This window comes from Triticum urartu, chromosome 4A, assembly GCF_056163025.1.
Source record: "Triticum urartu cultivar PI428250 chromosome 4A, HENAU_Tu73, whole genome shotgun sequence".
Classification (NCBI taxonomy): domain Eukaryota; kingdom Viridiplantae; phylum Streptophyta; class Magnoliopsida; order Poales; family Poaceae; genus Triticum; species Triticum urartu.
In genome coordinates, this window is record NC_141876.1 from 619,101,327 (window position 1) to 619,121,731 (window position 20,405).

Consider the following 20,405-nt stretch of genomic DNA (forward strand, 5'->3'; position numbering starts at 1 on the left):
GTATCCCAAATATTTTACCAAAATTAGGAAAAATATACAAGTTGTACAGCAAGACAGTGCAAAAAGAATCAGAACTGTTTGACGTTCCAGTAAACAATGTAAAATCGCGCACTACAGCCAAAGTTTCTGTCCTGCACCGTACAAACCAACAAGCATTGTAAACATCCTAAAGGCAACCCTTGGCATATTATTTTTATAATACAATGGAATTGAACAAGGGGATAATTATTTTTGATGAAAAGTTTCTTTAATTAAGATTCACAAAGTTTCCGTGAGCATGAACAAAGTTCAAGGAGCTCTCCCACTTCAACAATGCTTGTCTATCTCACTTTCACTTTCCTTTTTGAAAAGTTATTGGGTTCCCCTATTTATTTATTTTTGTTTTTAAACTATATGAAAGCACTCAACAGAAATCTATCATGCGTGGGTGCAATAGCAAAAATTTCATGTTTAACATAAGGAACTATAGCAAGTTCATATCCATAAGCATAATTCATATTGGCATCTTGGCCACAAGCATAGCAAGCATCATCAAAAAGGGATATTTCAAGAGAATCAACGGGATTATAGCAATCATCCTTCGGTAAGCATGAAGGGGAATTAAACAATGTATGAGTTGAAGAGTTACTCTCATTAGAAGGTGGGCACGGGTGATCAATCCGCTCTTCCTCCTTTTGTTCTTCGCTCTCCTCCTCATCTTTTTCATCCAATGAGCTCACAGTTTTGTCAATTTCTTCTTCCATAGCTTCCTGCAAAATATTATTCTCTTCTTGGACAGCGGAGACTTTCTCAGTAAATGCATCAATATTGTAATCGTATTCATAATTGTCATAGCAATATTTCAATATAGCAAAATTTTCAGGCCTATAAACATCATCATCTAAAGCTTCATACTTTTCAAACAAAGATTCAATTTCATAAGCAGCCTTAAAAGCAACAAATTCTTCAATTCGTTCAACATCATAGTAATCATATATATATACCATTAGCATAAGAAGCTAAGGTTTCATTATCATTAAATTTTCATGAAAAAGGAAGGTGTGGAGCCTTCATCCTAGAGCAACAAGTAATATCATATCTCAAGCATAGATCCTAAGCATACCAACACAACATATTAATTTGATCCCATAATAGCTTCCCTTTTTGTGTCAAGCGATAATCCCTAAAGTATTCATATTGATCCAACCTTACTCCCATTATAAAATTGAATAGGGTTTTCTCAGCATTATCAAAGTAGTACATAATATTTTTCACATAATGATCATCGAGGGTTTTAGGAGGTTCCCCATCTCCATGAGCAGCAAGTACACCTAATTTTTTTGGTATTTCGTGTTCCATATCCATAGCTAATGATAGAGAACAACTAATGGCAGCAAATAAAAATTATTTAGTGATAAAGCAAACAAGCACACACGAGAATATTCACCCCACGCTATGACTCCCTGGCAACGGCGCCAGAAAAAGGTCTTGATAACCCGCAAGTATACGGGATCAGTTGTAGCCTCTTTCGATAACTAAGAGTGTCGAACCCAACAAGGAGCTAAAGGTAGAACAAATATTCCCTCAAGCTCTATTGACCACCGATACAACTCTATGCACGCTTAGCGTTCGCTTTACCTAGAACAAGTATGAAACTAGAAGTACTTTGTAGGTGTTGTTGGACAGGTTAGCAAGATAATAAAGAACACGTAAATAAAAGCTAGGGGCTGTTTAGATAAATAAACAATGAAAATATAGCGAGTGTGGAAAAGTGGTGGTAGGAGTTGCGAATTGTCCCTAAATAATTGACTACTTTACTAGACCGATAGCAAGTTTTATGTGGGAGAGGCCACTGCTAGCATCTCATCTCTGACTTGAAATTCTATGCACTTATGATTGGAACTATTAGCAAGCATCTGCAACTACCAACGTTCATTAAGGTAAAACCCAACCATAGCATTAAGATATATTGGTCCCCCTTCAATCCCGTATGCATCAATTTCTATGATAGGTTGAAGCTTCTGTCACTCTAGCCCTCCAATACATAGTCCTATCAACATACAACTAACCCTATGGTGTGATCCACGCGCGCGTTCATATGATGGGCACCAAAGGACAGCAACATAACCACAAGCAAATTAAATCAATCATATCAATTCATCAACCACCAATAGGACAACGAAAATCTACTCAGACATCATAGGATGGCAACACATCATTGGATAATAATATGAAGCATAAAGCACCATGTTCAAGTAGAGGGTACAGCGGGTTGTGGGAGAGTGGACCGCTGTAGATAGAGGGGGGAAGGTGCTGGAGATGTTGGTGAAGATGGCGGAGGTGTTGGTGAAGATCGCGGTGATGATGATGACCCCCGGCAGTGCTCCGGCGCCACCGGAAGCAAGGGGGAGAGGGCCCCCCTTCTTCTTCTTCTTCCTTGACCTCCTCCCTAGATGGGAGAAGGGTTTCCCCTCTAGTCCTTGGCTCCCATGGAGTGGGAGTGGCGAGAGCCCCTCCGAGATTGGATCTATCTCTCTGTTTCTGCGTTCCCTGATCCTTCCCCTTCACCATTTCTTTTATATCCGGAGATTCGTAACTCCGATTGGGGTGAATCTTTCGCCCAGATTTTTCCCATAAAATTAGCTTTCTTGCAGCAAAAGTAGAGCATCAACCGCCTTAAGGGTGGCCTAGGGGAGTGCCTGGCGCGCCCAAGGGGGGAGGGCGCGCCCCCTATCTCCTGGCCACCTCGGGCACCGTTTTGCATTGATTCTTCCTCCGGAAAATCCCAAATATTCCAAAATAATTCTCCGTCCGTTTTTATCCCGTTTGGATTCCGTTTGATATTGGGTTTCTGTGAAACATAAAACATGCAACAAACAGGAACTGGCACTGGGCACTGGATCAATATGTTAGTCCCAAAAATAGTATAAAAAGTTGCCAAAAGTATATGAAAGTTGTAGAATATTGGCATGGAACAATCAAAATTATAGATACGACTGAGACGTATCATACGTCACCGTGTCAGCGAGGAGGACGAGCATGTCTGTCGCTACATGATTACGTTGGAGGGCAGGTTCGATGATACCTGGCAGGTTCTTCAGGGATCTCACTGGAGCTATGATCCTGTGATGGTTCCTTCTCTTTGGGTGTCCACCGCCCGACCGATACTCGTCGTTCGCTAGGGTTCTATTTGTATTAGTGATGTTATATGTATGATACTATTCGAGATGTATTAGTGATAATATTCGATGATTTACGAACGCAAGAGATGATTTAATTTTGCTTATTGAATACATGCTAATTTGAATACTAATTTATTTTATGATTGGGTTTTGCTTATTGAATGCTCAAATTGGAGAACTACTCCTATTTTGAATGCTCAAATTGGAGAGCACTATGCAAGGCGTATGCATTTGAGCCGGGTATGCTTATCACCTTCGATATTCGTCCTGAAGATGAAATTGAAGGTAATATCGACATCTGGGTCAATGTGTAGACGCCTCCAGTTCTACCTCTATGTGTGTTTCTCAACTATTTTTATTAAGTAATTTATATTGTTTATTTAAAAATAGTTGACAACTAGTTAACATCATATATGCATCTTTGAGTGCCTGTAGATTTTGACATGTGCATCCTATGGGAATGATCCTTATATGTAAAATGATCTACGTCTATATATGCATCTTTGACCAAGCATTTGCATTCATGTTAGGGTTCGTCTAAATGTTGTAACATTCGTTGCAAGAGTGCTTCATGCTGTTAACTGCTGAAAACTGTTAAAACTTGCAATCTTGTCTTGATGGTTGCCACCAAATCTGAGCTCGTATGCATATGATGTCTTCATGTGATTTGCACCTCATCATGTATCTTTCAGTGCCATGACCTTCTTTGCCCTGTTATGCATCATTAACATGTTCATATCTTGCTGCCAAGTAGCCATGTTTCTGTTTCTGTTGCACTTGTCAGATTTTCACGAAGTCTGAGAATCTGCCAACAGAAAGTTGCATTTTGCAAAAATCATAGTAATTGATTTGTGCATCATATACATTTGTTCAAATGGAGTAAGGGAAATCAGAATAAAAAAACTAATAAAACTAGTAGTAGTAAGGGGAGTAAAGTTAGCAGCAGCAAGCCATTACCAGTAGCGATGTTTACATCAAAGTGCTGCAGCTATTAGCAGTGGCGCTGTTCTGCAACGAGTGCTATAGCTAACCATGTATAGTAGTAGCGCATCTCAACACACGCTATTACTACAAGTTGATCAGTAGCGCGGGAATGATCAGTAGCGCGGGCTCCCGCGCTACTGATACACCCAAAACCCGCACTACTGCTAGGCTTTTCCCTAGTAGTGCCACCTCCTCCTCCTCCCGCGCACTACGCTCGAGAATCAGCGCCTCGGTGGCATCTTCCTGGAGGGGCGAGGTAGTTGGAAATTTTAACATGAGGTGTTTCAAATTGATTAACCAAACCCATCAGATTGTTCATCGGTATGTGGATTTGTGGGGTTGAGTGCATGAGTTAGAATACATATGTTGTATGTTGCTAAAATCATAAGAATCTGAAGCATCAAGATTATTTTGCATCGGCCCTTGCGCATAATTAGATGCATGATTGATAAAACTAGGGCTAGCTGATTCATTATGCTCATTAGGCGATCTAGCAACAACATATGGATTATTTGCATATACAAAGGGGAATTTGGTATTCATATTACCTTTATAGATTGCAGAAACTTGATTACAAGTGGTATACAGTGTTCATCGGGAGGGCTCCAACGTTTTACAATTTATGGGAACACTAGTAGAAAAAGGGTCTAATGTGCAGCTCATTAGTCCTGGTTTGAAATTGAGCCGGCACTAATGTGACTATTAGTGCCGGTTCCAACGGCTAGGCGGACCGCTATTAGTAGTACAAGTTCGTAGCGAACCTTTAGCACCGGTTCGTGCCACGAACCGGTACTAAAGAGAGTGGTGGAAGAATGTTGTCAGACTGGGGCCCGTCCAGCACCTTTAGTACCGGTTCGTGCCACGAACCGGTACTACAGGTCATCCTACATATAAACCCTTCGTCCACCTCGCTCTGTTCTTTCCCCTTTCCCCTCTCCTCTCTGTTCTTCCTCTCTTCCCCTCGAGCTCATCACACATTTTTCCCAATTTGTGTCAAGATTTGAAGGCCCCCATCCATTCAAGTGATCACAAAGGTTAGCAACTTTGTCCTTTCATCTCTCATTGCTAGATTAGCTCTTGCAATGCTTTATATAGTGATTAATTTGTGGGTTTTAGTAATTTGGGAGGAATTATATGTGGTAGTTTATTTGATTTATATGCAATTTGAGCTTAAAATAACTCTTAGTTTGCATATGTAGGTGTGGTTTACTTAGTGCATTCCCGTCTCTGTCGTAACCACCATCGATCGTCTGCACCGACCCATCGCCGGCACCACCTTGTGGTGAGCCTCTTGTTCTTATCTTTTTTATATAAAAAAATCATGTTTGTGTGATTTAGATATATAGTTACTTGTATAATTATCTTACCCGTATGTTGTTTGTTATACATAGTGCCATGGTTTTGATATCCGTCCCTGTCGGCCCTCGTTCGTGTTATGATTCGGATGTGGTATATTCTCTTTTAAAACTATTTGTTGCATTTCGTATGAAAAATTATGCCCATCAAGTTGACATAGATATTTTTATCTAGGAGGTATGTGAACCGGAAATTCCAACTGACCCTATTGTCGAGAGGTTAAATTTAGTTGAAAGAGAAAACAAGTATTTGAAAGAAAAATTGAACAGAATTGAGGGGGAGAGGATGGAATTGGAGTTGCATGTTGCTGATGTCATCGATGATCACAAGATCAAGATGGAGAAAATGCGGTTGAAGATTAGAAATATTAGAAAATATGCCATTGATAGTGAGGCTTGGTATCATTATGCTGTTGGATCAATTCTTACCTTAGTTGCGATCTTGATCGCATTTGTTGTTGCATTTAAATGCTTTAGCTAGAGAGTTATTTGTATGTTGCATTTAAGTGTTGTATGAACTTTATGTATGAACTTGTATTAATTTGGTCTATTCAGTGGTGTGTAATGAAGATGCGCCGGCAATGGATGTACGATGACCGATGCTCTCCCCAGTTCGTTGATGGCGTGCATAATTTTCTGATTGCGGCTCAAGCAAACAAGCGGGCGGATGGTTTTATGCCTTGTCCATGTGCTGGCTGTAAGAATGATTACAATTACTCTAACTCAAGAACCATTCACGTCCACCTGTTTGAGTCCGGTTTCATGCCCCACTATAATGTTTAGACCAAGCACGGAGAAAGAGGGGTTATGATGGAAGACAACGAAGAAAGAGGACGACGATAGCTATCCTGGCCATGGGTTCCCAGAATACGATGATACAACAATGGGGAAGAAGCTGAGCCGGCAATGCGAGAAGAAGCTGAACCGGCAATGCGGGAAGAAGCTGAAGAAGAGGCATCAGATGAGCCCGCTGATGATCTAGGTCGGGCTATTGCCGGTGCAAAGAGAAACTGCGCAAGTGAAAAGGAGAAGAAGAAGTTGCAGCGCATGTTAGAGGATCACAAGAAATTGTTGTACCCGAATTGCAAAGCTGACAATAAAAAGCTGGGCACCACACTGGAATTGCTGCAATGGAAGGCAGAGAATGGTGTATCTGAAAAGGGATTTGGAAAGTTGCTGGTAATGATAAAGAATATGCTTCCAAAGGACAATGAATTGCCTGAGAGTACGTACGAAGCAAAGAAGGTTGTCTGCCCTCTAGGGTTAGAGGTGCAGAAGATACATGCATGCCCTAATGACTGCATCCTCTACCGCGGTGAGTACGAGGATTTGAACGCGTGCCCGGTATACGGTGCATTGCGCTATAAGATCAGTTGCGATGACCCTGGTGATGTCGAGGGCGAGCGCCCCGGGAAGAAGATTCCTGCCAAGGTGGTGTGGTATGCTCCTATAATACCACGATTGAAACGTTTGTTCCATAACAAAGAGCATGCCAAGGTGACGCGATAGCACGGAGAAGACCGTAAGAAAGACGTAAAGTTGAGAGTACCCGCTGACGGGTCACAGTGGAGAAAAATCGAGAGAAAGTACAGGAAGGAGTTTGCAGGTGACCCAAGGAACGTATGGTTTGATCTAAGTGCAGATGGCATTAATCCTTTTAGGGAGCAGAGCAGCAACCATATCATCTGGCCTGTGACTCTATGTTTGTATAACCTTCCTCCTTGGTTGTGCATGAAGCGGAAGTTCATTATGATGCCAGTGCTCTCCAAGGCCCTAAGCAACGCGACAACGACATTGATGTGTACCTAAGGCCATTAGTTGAAGAACTATTACAGCTGTGGAATGGAAAAGGTGTGCATGCGTGGGATGAGCACAAACAGGAAGAATTTGACCTAAAGGCGTTGCTGTTCGTGACCATCAATTATTGGCCTGCTCTTAGTAACCTTTCAGGACAGACAAACAAGGGATACCGCGGATGCACGCACTGTTTGGATGATACTGACAGTATATATTTGGATAGTTGTAGGAAGAATGTGTACCTGGGACATCGTCGATTTCTTCCGAGCAGGCATCCCGTAAGAAAGAAAGGCAAGCATTTCAAAGGTGAGGCAGATCACCGGACGAAGCCTCGCCACCGTACTGGTGCTGATGTACATGATATGGTTAAGGATTTGAAGGTAATCTTTGGAAAGGGTCCTGGCGGACAACCCGTTCCGAAGGACGCTTACGGACGCGCACCCATGTGGAAGAAGAAATCAATATTTTGGGACCTGCCCTATTAGAAAGACCTAGAGGTCCGCTCCGCAATCAACGTGATGCACGTGACGAAGAATCTTTGTGTGACCCTACTTGGCTTCTTGGGCGTGTATGGGAAAACAAAAGATACACCGGAGGCACGAGAGGACCAGCAACGTATGCACGCAAAAGACGGCATACATCAGGGTCATGCCAGCTACGCTCTTACCAAAGAAGAGAAGGAAATCTTCTTTGAATGACTGCTCAGTATGAAGGTACCGTCTGGCTTCTCGTCGAATATAAAGGGAATAATAAATATGGCAGAGAAAAAGTTCTAGAACCTAAAGTCTCATGGCTGTCACGTGATTATGACGCAACTGCTTCCGGTTGCATTGAGGGGGCTTCTACCAAAAAACGTTCGATTAGCCATTGTGAAGCTATGTGCATTCCTCAATGCAATCTCTCAGAAGGTAATGGATCCAGAAATCATACCAAGGTTACAGAATGATTTGGTGCAATGTCTTGTCAGTTTCGAGTTGGTGTTCCCACCATCCTTCTTCAACATCATGACGCACGTCCTAGTTCACCTATGCAAAGAGATTAACGTTTTGGGTCCTGTATTTCTACACAATGTTCCCCTTTGAAAGGTTAATGGGAGTCTTGAAGAAATATGTTCATAATTGTGCTAGGCCAGAAGGAAGCATCTCGAAGGGCCATGAAAATGAGGAGGTCATTGAGTTTTGTATTGACTTTATTCCTGATCTTAAGCCGATTGGTGTTCCTGAATCGCGGCATAAGGGCAGACTGGATGGAAAAGGCACGCTAGGAGGGGATCAAATAATATGTATGGACGGGCATTCTCTCACTGAAGCACACTACACAATTCTACAGAATTCCACCTTGGTGGCTCCGTATATGGAGGAACACAAGAGTTTTCTACGCTCCAAACACCCGGAGCAGTCTGACGACTGGATTACACGTGAACAAACAGGGACTTTCGCCGGTTGGTTGCAGACACGTGCCATGCATGACGGCGATATTGAAGATGACATGTACAGGAGAAGCAAAGAGAACACTGGGACGCTTTCGTGAAATTCAAGGAATCAGAATTATCTACGGAACGGTCCAAAAAAACAAAGCCAATGCCGCAAAAAAGAAGCAATTCCATAGGCTGGGGTCAGGTGGCTACGCGGTGGCAATGCCTAAGTGGGATAAGTCTGAGCAAGAGATGTTGGCTGCACAGGTCACTCCAGTTACATTGAGCTGCCCCCCGGATGCAGAACTTGGTTCTATGCGCATAGGGGGCGTTGGACCCGAAGACAGGCGAGGATTCGAAGAAGGCATGTCTTAAAGGAGCTGATGTTAACTTAGTTGAAGCAATAGAAGAAGCTCGAAAGGTGGTGTTCACGCCCAACAGAGAGAACGACGAGTTTACGCGCGCCCTGGGAAATCCTGAACACCCGGGAAGAACACGAGGCAAGGGCGTTGTTCCGTGGTATGAGGACTTTTTTGAGTGGAACGCCGACTACAGAAGCCGTGCGAGAAGGAATATGGAGGAGGAGGAGAAGAAGAAGCTGGAGGACAAGCAGAGGAAGCAGGAAGCAGAACGGCTTCAAGGCCTAGAATCAGCGCACGCAGACTTGGCACTCAAATTCCAGCGGCAGCAGCAGCAGATCGACTCACTTAGCCAGGAAAGGGGGTCTCAGCAATGGCAGCAGCTAGCGGATGATCCAGCATTGGATAGCATCGTCCCATCCATGCCGAGAAGCAGCGTGGGTTCCGCCCCGGGCGACGCACTGCTGGATAGATATCCTGTGGATGACATCATGGAGAACACTAACTATGAGCTACACTTCAAAATAAAGAACATATCCGTGAAGGCGGCGGACACCGTTGCTTATACAAATCCCCCTGGAGCAACCTACCATTGCAAAACGATTCTAGCCAGATATGCTTGCATCATGGTTGATGAGGTGGTGGACCAATATTCGGGGCTACAGCTTGACATTCCTGGAGGTGACGAGGAGCACACACTGGGAGAGGCCATACATCGTATCATCCTATGGAGAAACGATTGCATCATCTTTCGAAGGCCACCGACACCGCGTCAGCTAGAGCTTGACATTCCAGGAGGTGACGAGGAGCAGACGACTCCCGCTCCTCCAAGTCCGGCACAGCTTCAGGCCACTCCTCCTGCTTCAAGTCAGCCAACACGTGAGGCCACTCCTCCTGCTTCAAGTCAGCCAACGCGTGAAGCCACTCCTCCTCCTCCGAGTCCACCAACGCGTGCCACTCCTCCTCCAAGTCCGACACCGCGTCAGCCGTCTCCGCTGCCTCAGCAATCGCAGAAGAGAGCCGCCGCAGCTATGGTGCGTAGTGCTACAAGTCGAGGTAGTACAGGAGGTACATGCGGAGGCAAGCGATTTCACTATGGTCCAAGCCTCGTGCCTCTTCCGCAGAGGCCTTACGACATGACCAATGAGCAAAACGAAGCCATAGTGAAGGACCAAGTGGACGCCCATTTTGGACCGAAACCACCACCGCCGCCAAGGGAGAAAGTGCCCGAGGATAAGATTGACCACTTTATTCATATGGCTAAAGCACCAGCTCCCAAGCCTGTTGATTCGGACTATGAGCGCCAAATCAGGAAGGCACATCGAGCACGACAAAGGGAGTCGAGCTCAAGCTCAAGCCAAGCAGCTGGCCAAAAATGCGGGAAAACCGTTCCCCAGCTAGGAGAACAGGCGGCGTAATCGATCCCCCCGCTTGTTGTACCAACACATGAGTACCGGCGCCGGTCAGCTGGTAATAACCGACGAGCATAGAAGGCAGGCTGAAATGCTCGGTATCACTGTTGGACAACTCCTCGAGATTGAGCCCATGCCTCTGCTTAGAGAGCAGGACATAAAACGGAAATATGTCCGCGGCCAACCTTTGATCAAGCCTGAGGAGGTCAAGAACCTCCCAATGAGAATGTATGAATTGCATGATTGGTACATGAAAATTACCAAGAGTACCAACCGAGAGTCCCTCGTGGTGAAAGTCAAGGAAGAGTATTACTTCCACAAGCTAGCTCTGGCCGTTGAGTATTCAGAACTATTTTAATTATTCAATCAAGACGCACTCGACAAATCTCTCGTCAGTTGCTATTGTCTGTAAGTGATTTCTTTCTGTAATTTAAGTATCAAACTAGCTGTAGTGCTCATTGATCGATCATTACCTGTAATTATCCTCACTATATTCTTTTCTGTGGTATTATGCAGGATGAAGATGTATGAAATGAAAAAAGATGGACGCTATGGCATTGGGTTCATTGACCCAAATACCATTAATGAAACATGGAAATATCCATGGTATAAAGCAGATGTAGAGAAAAACAGCTAGAGTTCTTAAAGCGCCTCAATACCAATGAAGATATACTACTTCCTTACAACTTCCTGTGAGTCACACTGTCTTGTACTACAAATTTTGTTTTTACTTACTAGCTAGCTAGATGTTAATAACTATTACTACCAATGATGAGTGTTATGCACATGCCCGCTTAATTAAGACATGCAAACATGTGCGTATGCAGTTTCCATTGGATCTTGTTAATCATTAAAGTTGACAAAGGAACAATTGAAGTACTGGAGTCACTACTTCAAGAAAAAGACTACTCAATCGTGAATGGGATAGTCGACACGTAATTTCAATCATTATTAACTATATGTCGGCCTCTTTAGTTCGTCATTTCCTGATATCAACTATTTAATAACTCGTTTATTCATTTTCTTTGTCGGCGGGCAGGGCTTGGGAAAAGTTCAGGAATTCGAAAGTGGTTCCAGGCGAATGGAGAGAAAAGTTGTATTGGTTTCGACCCAAGGTATAACTAATTAAGTAGTACTAGCTAGCTACCATGCATCTCTTTAATTCTAGTTTCAATACCATTAATTATCATGCTTGATTAATTACTATCTGATTAAATTCTATTCTCGTAAAGGCCGTGAAGCAGGCGCCGGGGACTGATGTGTGTGCATACTACGTTTTCGAGAACATTCGCATGATGACGTCCGAAAGGACCAAAACTGATAGACAGCTATGGGTACGTTTGATAGAACAATATTCACAATTTTTACATCATTATCGATATCTAGTCGCATAACTAATACACATGCATATTGATCTCCTTCTTAACAGTTCGAGTTGGTGCGGGAGAAGCTCCTACCAGAGGAGCGCATACGAGCACTTCAAGAGGAAATAGCGTGATTTTTGCTCGACCGGGTCATAGATCGCAAAAGGGAATTCTATTACGAGCTACCGCCCCAATGAACCACTCCCAATTGTCATCATGCTCTGAAGGCACCAAGGCAATTGCCACTGGCTCTGAAGGCAACATGTACGAAAAACTGTATATATATATACATGTGTATGTGTGAATAATGGTGTGGTTGTGAGACATTTGATGATATATATATATATATATGATCGGTTCTACGAGAAATTCTATTTATATATATGCATAACGTGTACAATATGTAGTATCGTAAAATACCAGCAAACGAAAAAGAATTAAATGAAAAATACAAAATTAAAGGAAAAATAAATAATAAAACCAAAACCCCCCAAAAATTTGTTGGTGTTACCAACCGGTACTAAAGGTCTCCCCACACCCGGCCCTGACTCGTGCCACGTGGTGGCCCTTTAGCGGCGGTTTGTGCAGAACCGGTACTAAAGGGGGGAGGGGACCTTTAGTCCCCACCCTTTAGTGCCGATTACATAACCGGCATTAAAGGCCCTTACGAACCGGTGCTATAGCCCGGTTCTGCACTAGTGGAAGCTTTCAGTGAGCAAGTTTCAAGGTACAGCAACAGCAGCCATAGAGGGCAGAAGATGCTTACTTCAAGTTTGTGGTAAAGCATGCATGCAAAGTTGAAGTTGGCAAGGCGGCGCCACACTATGAGGTGAAGAACTTCATCATCATCCTACAGTTCGTCACCATTACAGTGTTGTGGATTAGTGTGTGGTCGCTGTGATTGTACTCCATTGCTTGATGCTTGAACTATTGCTCTTGTGCACTGCTAGGACAAGTGGTATACGGTGTTCATCGGAAGGGCTCCAGGGTTTACAGTTCATGGGAAGCTTTCAATGACAATTTTCAGGATACAACAACTGCAACCACAGAGGGTTTAAAACTAGGAAGGCGGCAGAAGATGCTTACTCCAAGTTTGTGGTAAAGCGGGCATGCATGATTGAAGTTGGCAAGGCGGCGCCACACTATGAGGTGAAGAACTTCATCATCATCCTGCAGTTCGTCACCATTACAGTGTTATGGGTTAGTGTGTGGTCGCTGTGATTGTGCGTAAGGTGCAGCGGATAAGCTCACGGCATAGGGTACAAGGTCTAGAAATTTGTACAAAAATAAAAACAACCACAACCTCATTCATTTTGCCAAAATAATTAACGATCTACAAGAAATAGTAAAAAAGGTTGGGAAGTCAAGACACGTCACATTCGCAACTTTGCCTCGACAATGGCCTCATGTTTGCTCTCATGTGAGAGACTCCAATCTTCACCGGAGGCGGAGGTGAACACATGGGGGAGTCGCCCGACGCAAATATGGCGCGGCGTGCCCGCCGGGCGAGGCATCGGTAGCCATTGCGGCGGACGTTGGCGAGGCGGGGTCACACTCTTCGGCACTGCGTATGGTGCCGACCAACCCCAAGCGCCGCAACCGCGTCCTGTGGACGTCGGCGGCTCTGACCATGACGGATCCATCATTGATATCACATCTACTGGCGACGGGCTCCGAGAAGGAAGAGTAGGACATGGGAAGCGACGATGAATGGAGTCCCGTGAGCCGGTGTGTGTCCCATGTCCTACTCTATCACGCCAGCGACCGGACCAACACTTTGAGGGGCGCAGCCATCCACCGGTCATGGACAGGGCGGAGCCGGGCCAAGTTTAGTTTTATGTTGCATGTAATAATATGATTTAATGATTTGGAAATGTTGTTTGTGGTTGTGGAATCATTTTTTTGTGTGTTGTTCGATCAGTGTCCGCGGACGCGCGTGGGTGCGTCCTCATGTGTTTGGGGGCTGGATTTTGGTGTTTGTGTTTGTGTTTGTGTTTGTGTTTGTAGATACTCTAAATACACAGTCACCGTTAGATGGGCTCACACAACAAGTACGGTAATAAGTAGATCACAAATTCTTATTTATTTGGAAAACCAGTATGCACACATAGTAAGCTGCGTCGAAACCGGTACATGCTAGTATGGCAGATTATTTAGGCAACACTTATATTTTATAGGTTATACGTAGGTGCACTGATGCACCTCTCAGAGTGTGAGTCTGCCTGCAGCCAGCACTCATTGAGCTCACCAGCGAGTCCGAGGCCAATTAGACCGTTCCAGTGGCCACCAGGCAAACCAGGTTGGGGATGCGGGCCAGGCCGCACACGCCGAACACGGAATTGACGCCACCGGCGGCATTGGCGCCGACAAGGCCACCAGCCAGCTTGAAGGCCATGCACAGACAGTCGGCCGCGCTCTGCATCCCCATCCCCTGGATCCGTTGGCAGCACCGGTTCTTGTCGGATAGGCTTGTCCTGCCCGGTTGAAGTTTAAGACACACTCCAAACGCGACTGCGCCATTAAACGTGCAATTGCCACCGCGAGTGGATGGTGCCGGTGCCATTGCCGGTGAAGGCGGCATGCTCTGGCCACGCGCTTGGACAGAAGCCAGGGCCAGGAGGACCGCGGCTAGGAGGAGAATGCGAGAGGACGCCATGGCTGTTGTTGTTGGTGGCTGGTGGGTAACTGGCTATTGTTGTTGATGTTTGGTTGCAGCGGCTGTGTAGACAAGCAAGTCGATGTTGGTGCGTATGCAGACTAGGAAGCATCAATTTATAGGATGTATCTGAAGTTGTTTCGCTGAGGCGATTAGTGCTCACGTTCGTACATATTATGACTTGTTTTGGTGAGACGACTAGTACAAGCAAGAAATAATACTTTGGTACCCAAGGTACGTTGCAAGTATAAGCGTAGAATTTCTACATCCCCACCGATTTTCTCTAATAGAGCACATGGTATATATACTCATATCATCCACACTGAGTTTCTCCAATCTAGAGATGTAACCTGCAGGCAATAATTTGGCCCTCTGAGAGGCCACCTCTAAGAGCATATCTGCTGCTAAGGTGCTGCACTTCTGCACGTCCAGTTCTTTGAGGTTGACTGCGATGAGAGGATTGAATCCGTCCACTGTTAAATTACTGCAGCTTATTAGCTTTAGAGTGGTGAGAGACGTGAGGTTTGACAGCAGAGCCATTGACTTCATGCTTGTCTCGTCCCAAACAACAAGTTCCCTCAAGGAAGCAGGGAAAGGGCAAATGGTCGCTGATTCTCCCATTCCCATGGGCCACCGACACAACAATTTGCCACAGTACAATATTCTTAATGATTGGAGCAACGACTTGTCCTCCTGAATTCCTCTTCCATTATCCACAGGCACAAGAACCAGGCCCTCACACTCTGAGAAGGTAAGTTCCTGCAGTGAGCTGGATGATGGGAACTGACTTACACATTCCTCATAGTCATGGTTTCCATTTATCTCCAACACAGAAAGAGCTGTGAAGCAGTTTAGCACTTTTGACGATAATGATTTGCTGCTGGTAATATGAGATACATATAATTTGAGACTCTCAACTGAATGGAAGACAATACTGCCATCCAGCTCTTCAGGGAACAAACCGTCGCATCTTCCGACAGTTAGTTCTGTTAGGGATTTAAACTTTCCAATGTCTGTCAATGATATTTGTGATACATGTGCAATAGCTATATCTTCTACTTTATCCAGATTGTGGTAGGCCAAAGCACCACCATACCCTCTAACAACCAATGCCTTTCCATCATAAGACAACAACACTTCTGAATAACCTCCTTTAACAACCAAATCTGTCAGTGTGGAGGTGTGAGGCATGGAGGGCAGAGACATCTTGGGGCAGTCACAAACTTCAAGTCTGCGCAAATTGGTGCAGGATACCTCCGAGAAGGGCATCACACGGAGGTTGGGACAATCTCTGCATGTGATTGTTTCAAGACTTGGAAAGGAATGGCAATTAGGTTCCACAATCCATTCAGCAAGTTCGGGCATCTCATAAAACTCAACTTCCTTCAAGCGCATAAAACATTTTCCTGGAGCGCCACCACACAGAGGCCCAAACTGAAGCATTCCAGAAATTTTATTCAAATAGAGGCCCTTGAGATTTGGTAGGTTCCCAAAAGGTGGGAGGGTGCTCCAAGATACGCCTTCTAGGGTGAGAGTCTCTAAACTTGTTAACCAGATGTCAAGACACAACCAACTAGGACCAATGGTACCACCATGATTTGCAATTGTAAGTACTCTAAGATTCGAGTGTGGTTTAAGAGCATCAAGAATACCAGCATCTGTAGTTGCTCCATCTCTGCCCGACCAGAATAATTTGAACTCCTTCAGATTCCTTTTCAATATCAGTTTGGCTGCAGTAGCTTCCTCCTTGGTTGCCACATGTTCAAGACCACGTATAATCAGTCCTCCTTCAAGGTCTGTCAGTGCCCCAAGTTCTGTCAGTTCAAATCCCATGCTCTCCTTCTTGACATGGAATTCTTTCAACTCCTGCAGATGCTTCATCTTTCCAACATTGCGAATATTGGAGTGCAGATCACTTTCAGCATGGAAATCATGTAAATTCTCAAGGTAGCTAAAGTCTTCAGGCAAATCAGAACTACCACGCCAACGATCTAGGTCCAAGAATTTCAAGTGATAAAATCTTGACAGTGTACTAGGTAAGCTCATTTCATCTTCATTGTAAGACGAACTAATTTTGAGGTACTGGAGGTGGATAAGTTTTGAAAACCTATATGGAAAACATTGTGCAGACTTCACCACTATAAACAGGACACGCAGACTATTTATTTCCTTGAAGCTATCTTTCAAAAGGTTGGCGATTTCTTCTTCATATCTTCTAAAAATCATCAAACTTCGCAGATTAGCAATGTCTATCCTCTCCCTTAGTTCAAACATTTCTTGCTCAAAATTTGCATCATATCTGTCTTCTATGTTGATAGATAAGTGTCGAACTGATTGTGGGACGGCATCGGCTCTGAAATCTAAGCCACATATATTGAGGCATTCTTGTGCAGAAACACTCTTAGATAGCTCATGCATTAAATCATGCATTACATAGTAGTTTCGACCACGCCAATCGGATTCCTTCATGAGAAAACCATTGTCCACTAGCTCTTCCAAGTAATTCCTATCGGCTTGGTGATCCAAGTCTATGATGCCAATTGAAACCCAGAAATGATTGATTTCTGAAGAAGTAAACTGATAATCTTCAGGGAAAAGGCCACAATAGGAAAAGCATTTCTTCAGATAAAAAGGGAGGCAATCGTAGCTAATCATTAAAGATTGCATGATACCATCATCATTTTCCTGCTTTAGCCACTGATGCTTTTCAAGAACTCCATTCCAATGTTTCAGAGAAAGGTCCTTGTGCAATAGCCTACCAACTGTTTTGGCTGCCAACGGGGAACCTTTTAGCTTGTTTGCAATTTTTCGTGCAATACCAGCAAAACTCATTTTGGTAATGCTCGGGCTTCTTGTTTTCACCAAATATACATGCTTCAAAGAATGTGAAGAAGTCATTAGACTCCAAACCTGTCAGTTGTAGTGAACCAAAACCAACTGTTTCCATCATTTGTGCTAGCTTTGGGAATCGAGTTGTGACAAGTAGCATGCTTCCTTTGGCTTCCCCCTTCGTGAACGGAGCTAACAAGGTTTTCCACTGATCCTGACTGTCACATTTCCATATATCATCCAAGACAATTAGAAACCTCTTGGACTTGAGACGATGTGCTATGGATTTCTGAAGCTGGTCTAAATTGTTTGTTTCATTTGCAACACCACTGCTTCCTCCTTCTTCAGTTGCAACTATGCAGGCAAGGATCTCCCTGGTGAGCTTAAGCACATCGAAATCAGTCGATACACATACCCAGACCTTGACTTGGAATTGATCTTGAGTCCTTGCATCATTGTACAGATGAGTGGTGAAAGTTGTCTTGCCAATACCCCCTGGACCAACTGTAGGAAGAACAGAAAGAGTGTGTGTGGCAGTAGTGATACGGTTGACAGTTTCCTCAAAAATGCCTTTCCTGCCATACAATGTATCTTGTACAATCATGGAAGCAGTCTGAGGCCGATGTAGGACGACTGCCACTGCCGTGCTGCTGCTTGGGATAGAGCCCAGCAAATTGGAGACGGAATCACAGTGGGACTCCATGGCCTGTAACACGGACTTGATTTGTCTCGAGATGGACACTCTGTGGAAATGCGGCATATCACCATCATCAGCAGTGGCAGTAGCAGAGTTGGAGTTGGTGACGGCGGCAACAGCAGTAGCAGCAGCAGCATCAGCACCACCATTCCTCTTGGGTGTACAGGGGGAACAAGAAAAGCAGTGGAGCAAGCTGCCTAGGGTGTTGGTGACGTGGCGTGGTGCACCGGCAACAGCAGCAGCATCATCATCACTACCATCCCTCTCGCTCTTGGGTGTACAGGGCGAGCAAGAAAAGCACCGGAACAAGTGGCGAAGAGCACTAGCGGCGTGAAGAGCTTGATGGCCGGCCTCTTGGGTGGTGGCGTAGGTGGTGCCGTGGAGCTTGTCATGGATCTGGAAGTAGTGGACCTCATCCAGCAAGTCCTCCGCCTGGTCGGCGTCCCTGCTCAGCTTCTCCAGCAAGCGCTGCAGGGCAGGGTTGTCGCCGACGTGGCCCTGGGGGCGTTGTGCAGCAGGCCTTGCGTCTGCAGCAGCTTGTCCTTGATCTGCTCCGAGTTGTGGCCGAGCTTGAGGCTGTCCACGTACGCTGCCACCGGGACGGCGGACAGCATCGTGAACACCTTGCCGAGGAGCGTGGCCGCCGGGCCGAGAGCCGCCGCCATCTGCACTCCGCCAGCGGCCTCGCCGGAGCAGTGGTGGAAGCAGCAGACAGCGGTGGATTCAGGTGGCCTACGAGAAATGTGTCGGGCAGAGGAGGTGAGGAGAGTGGGAGTGGCGGCTGGGAGTGGGAGCGGGAGCTGGTGGTCGGTCGGAGGCAACCAAACTAGGTTAGGCCTAAGGTGGGGAATTTGGGCGGGGTTGTCACTGTTTTTTTTTCTTAGAAACAAGCACAAGCAGCATCCAACTTTAGTTATTAAATTGATAAAGCCAACAACAACAAATTAAATTATGAATTAATAAAGCCAACAACGTTCACTAATACAAAGAGATTGGTTCACAAGGGATTCGAATTGGATCCAAGACATTCTCTAACACGGCTCAGCAGAAATTGTGTCGGCATACACTTGAAATTGTGTCTTCAGGGCTACCACAAAGGGAACAACAACAGTTGCCAAGGCCACGCCGCTTCTATAGGTTAATGGCCAAAGGCAACTTGCGAAATGAAAATGTGAACCTTGGCTTGAGCCCAAAGAGACTTGGCGAATCTAACCTTAGGACTACGGACCAGCTTGCATACATGGATTTCACCAAGAAAGATCCCTAGTTTTCGAGTCCCACTCGATCAGAGCTCAAGTTGATATTTGAAACAGCCACATTCAGGTTGACAAGATTAGAAGCCTCAGCAGGCGACATCGACCTAAGGAATCCTAATTCAGCAGAGCCAGAGGCGAATATATCTGTCGCTAACCAGACCTTCCGGTTCAGGTGCAATAGTGAACAAAGCCAGGAAAATGGATCCAAGCTCGCCGCAAATTTGGGGACTTCTATCTAGTCAGGAATATGGGTTTTAACTTTTAAGAGAACAATGAGAACACATTATGTTATCCTCACCCGCAAGAGAAGATATTAGGTTAATCCTGATCCAAACTAAAGGAAAACCATATGGCTCTTGGAATCTTGAATCTTAATTTAAAAACTCTTCCATCTTATCTCTTGTCCTCGTATGCCTAATCGTTGATGCATGTGCTGTCACACACATGAATCCTGGAGCATTCATTGGGTATACCACCAGCGGGCATATAAAAAGTGGAGAGTTCATCAATTTTTTGCTGTTTTTTTACATTTCGACCAATACTATACAGTAAAGCTTGTTGATTTTTGTGTTCAACTGACAGCCTTCACATGGTGCCGTGGTTCGTGCATGAATCAATGTGATTAGGGGCATAGTTAAAACCTTAAGGCACAACTAGTAGTACTGTATTGATAAACCCATGCGTTCACCTAATCGATGAATTTCTTAACATATAAATAGGATTGATCACTTTAACCAAGATCGATGCGCGTGGTGGCATAGGAGAGTACATGACAAAGGCAGTACTCGTACGTTGTTTCGTAGTATATAGTAGAATAAGAGCAAATTGTTGTTCCAGATGCCTTTGAGAAAACCAGATTACGAGAGACACTACTCTGAGTTGCTTGAGCCTTGAGCCTTGAGCCCACCAACTAGGAGAGACACTACTCTGAGTTAGCTAGCTCGAATTTCTTTTTAGCAGGTGGCAGATTTGATTAAGCCAGCAGACAAATTGCTAGCTTGTAGTATAGTATTTGGTTAGGTACAAATACTATGTCTCATCTGGCCTGCGACGACCAAACAAAGATACCAACTCATTTGTTGCTTTGGTGCATAACAGAAATGGCAGATACTGGTGGTGTG

At 44.7% G+C, this 20,405-nt stretch overlaps 1 pseudogene; it reads right to left on the reverse strand.

The window, feature by feature from the left end:
- Nucleotides 1-14,112: 14,112 nt before the first annotated feature.
- On the reverse strand, nucleotides 14,113-18,768 carry LOC147977484 (putative disease resistance protein RGA3; annotated as a pseudogene).
- Between the last annotated feature and the right edge of the window lie 1,637 nt (nucleotides 18,769-20,405).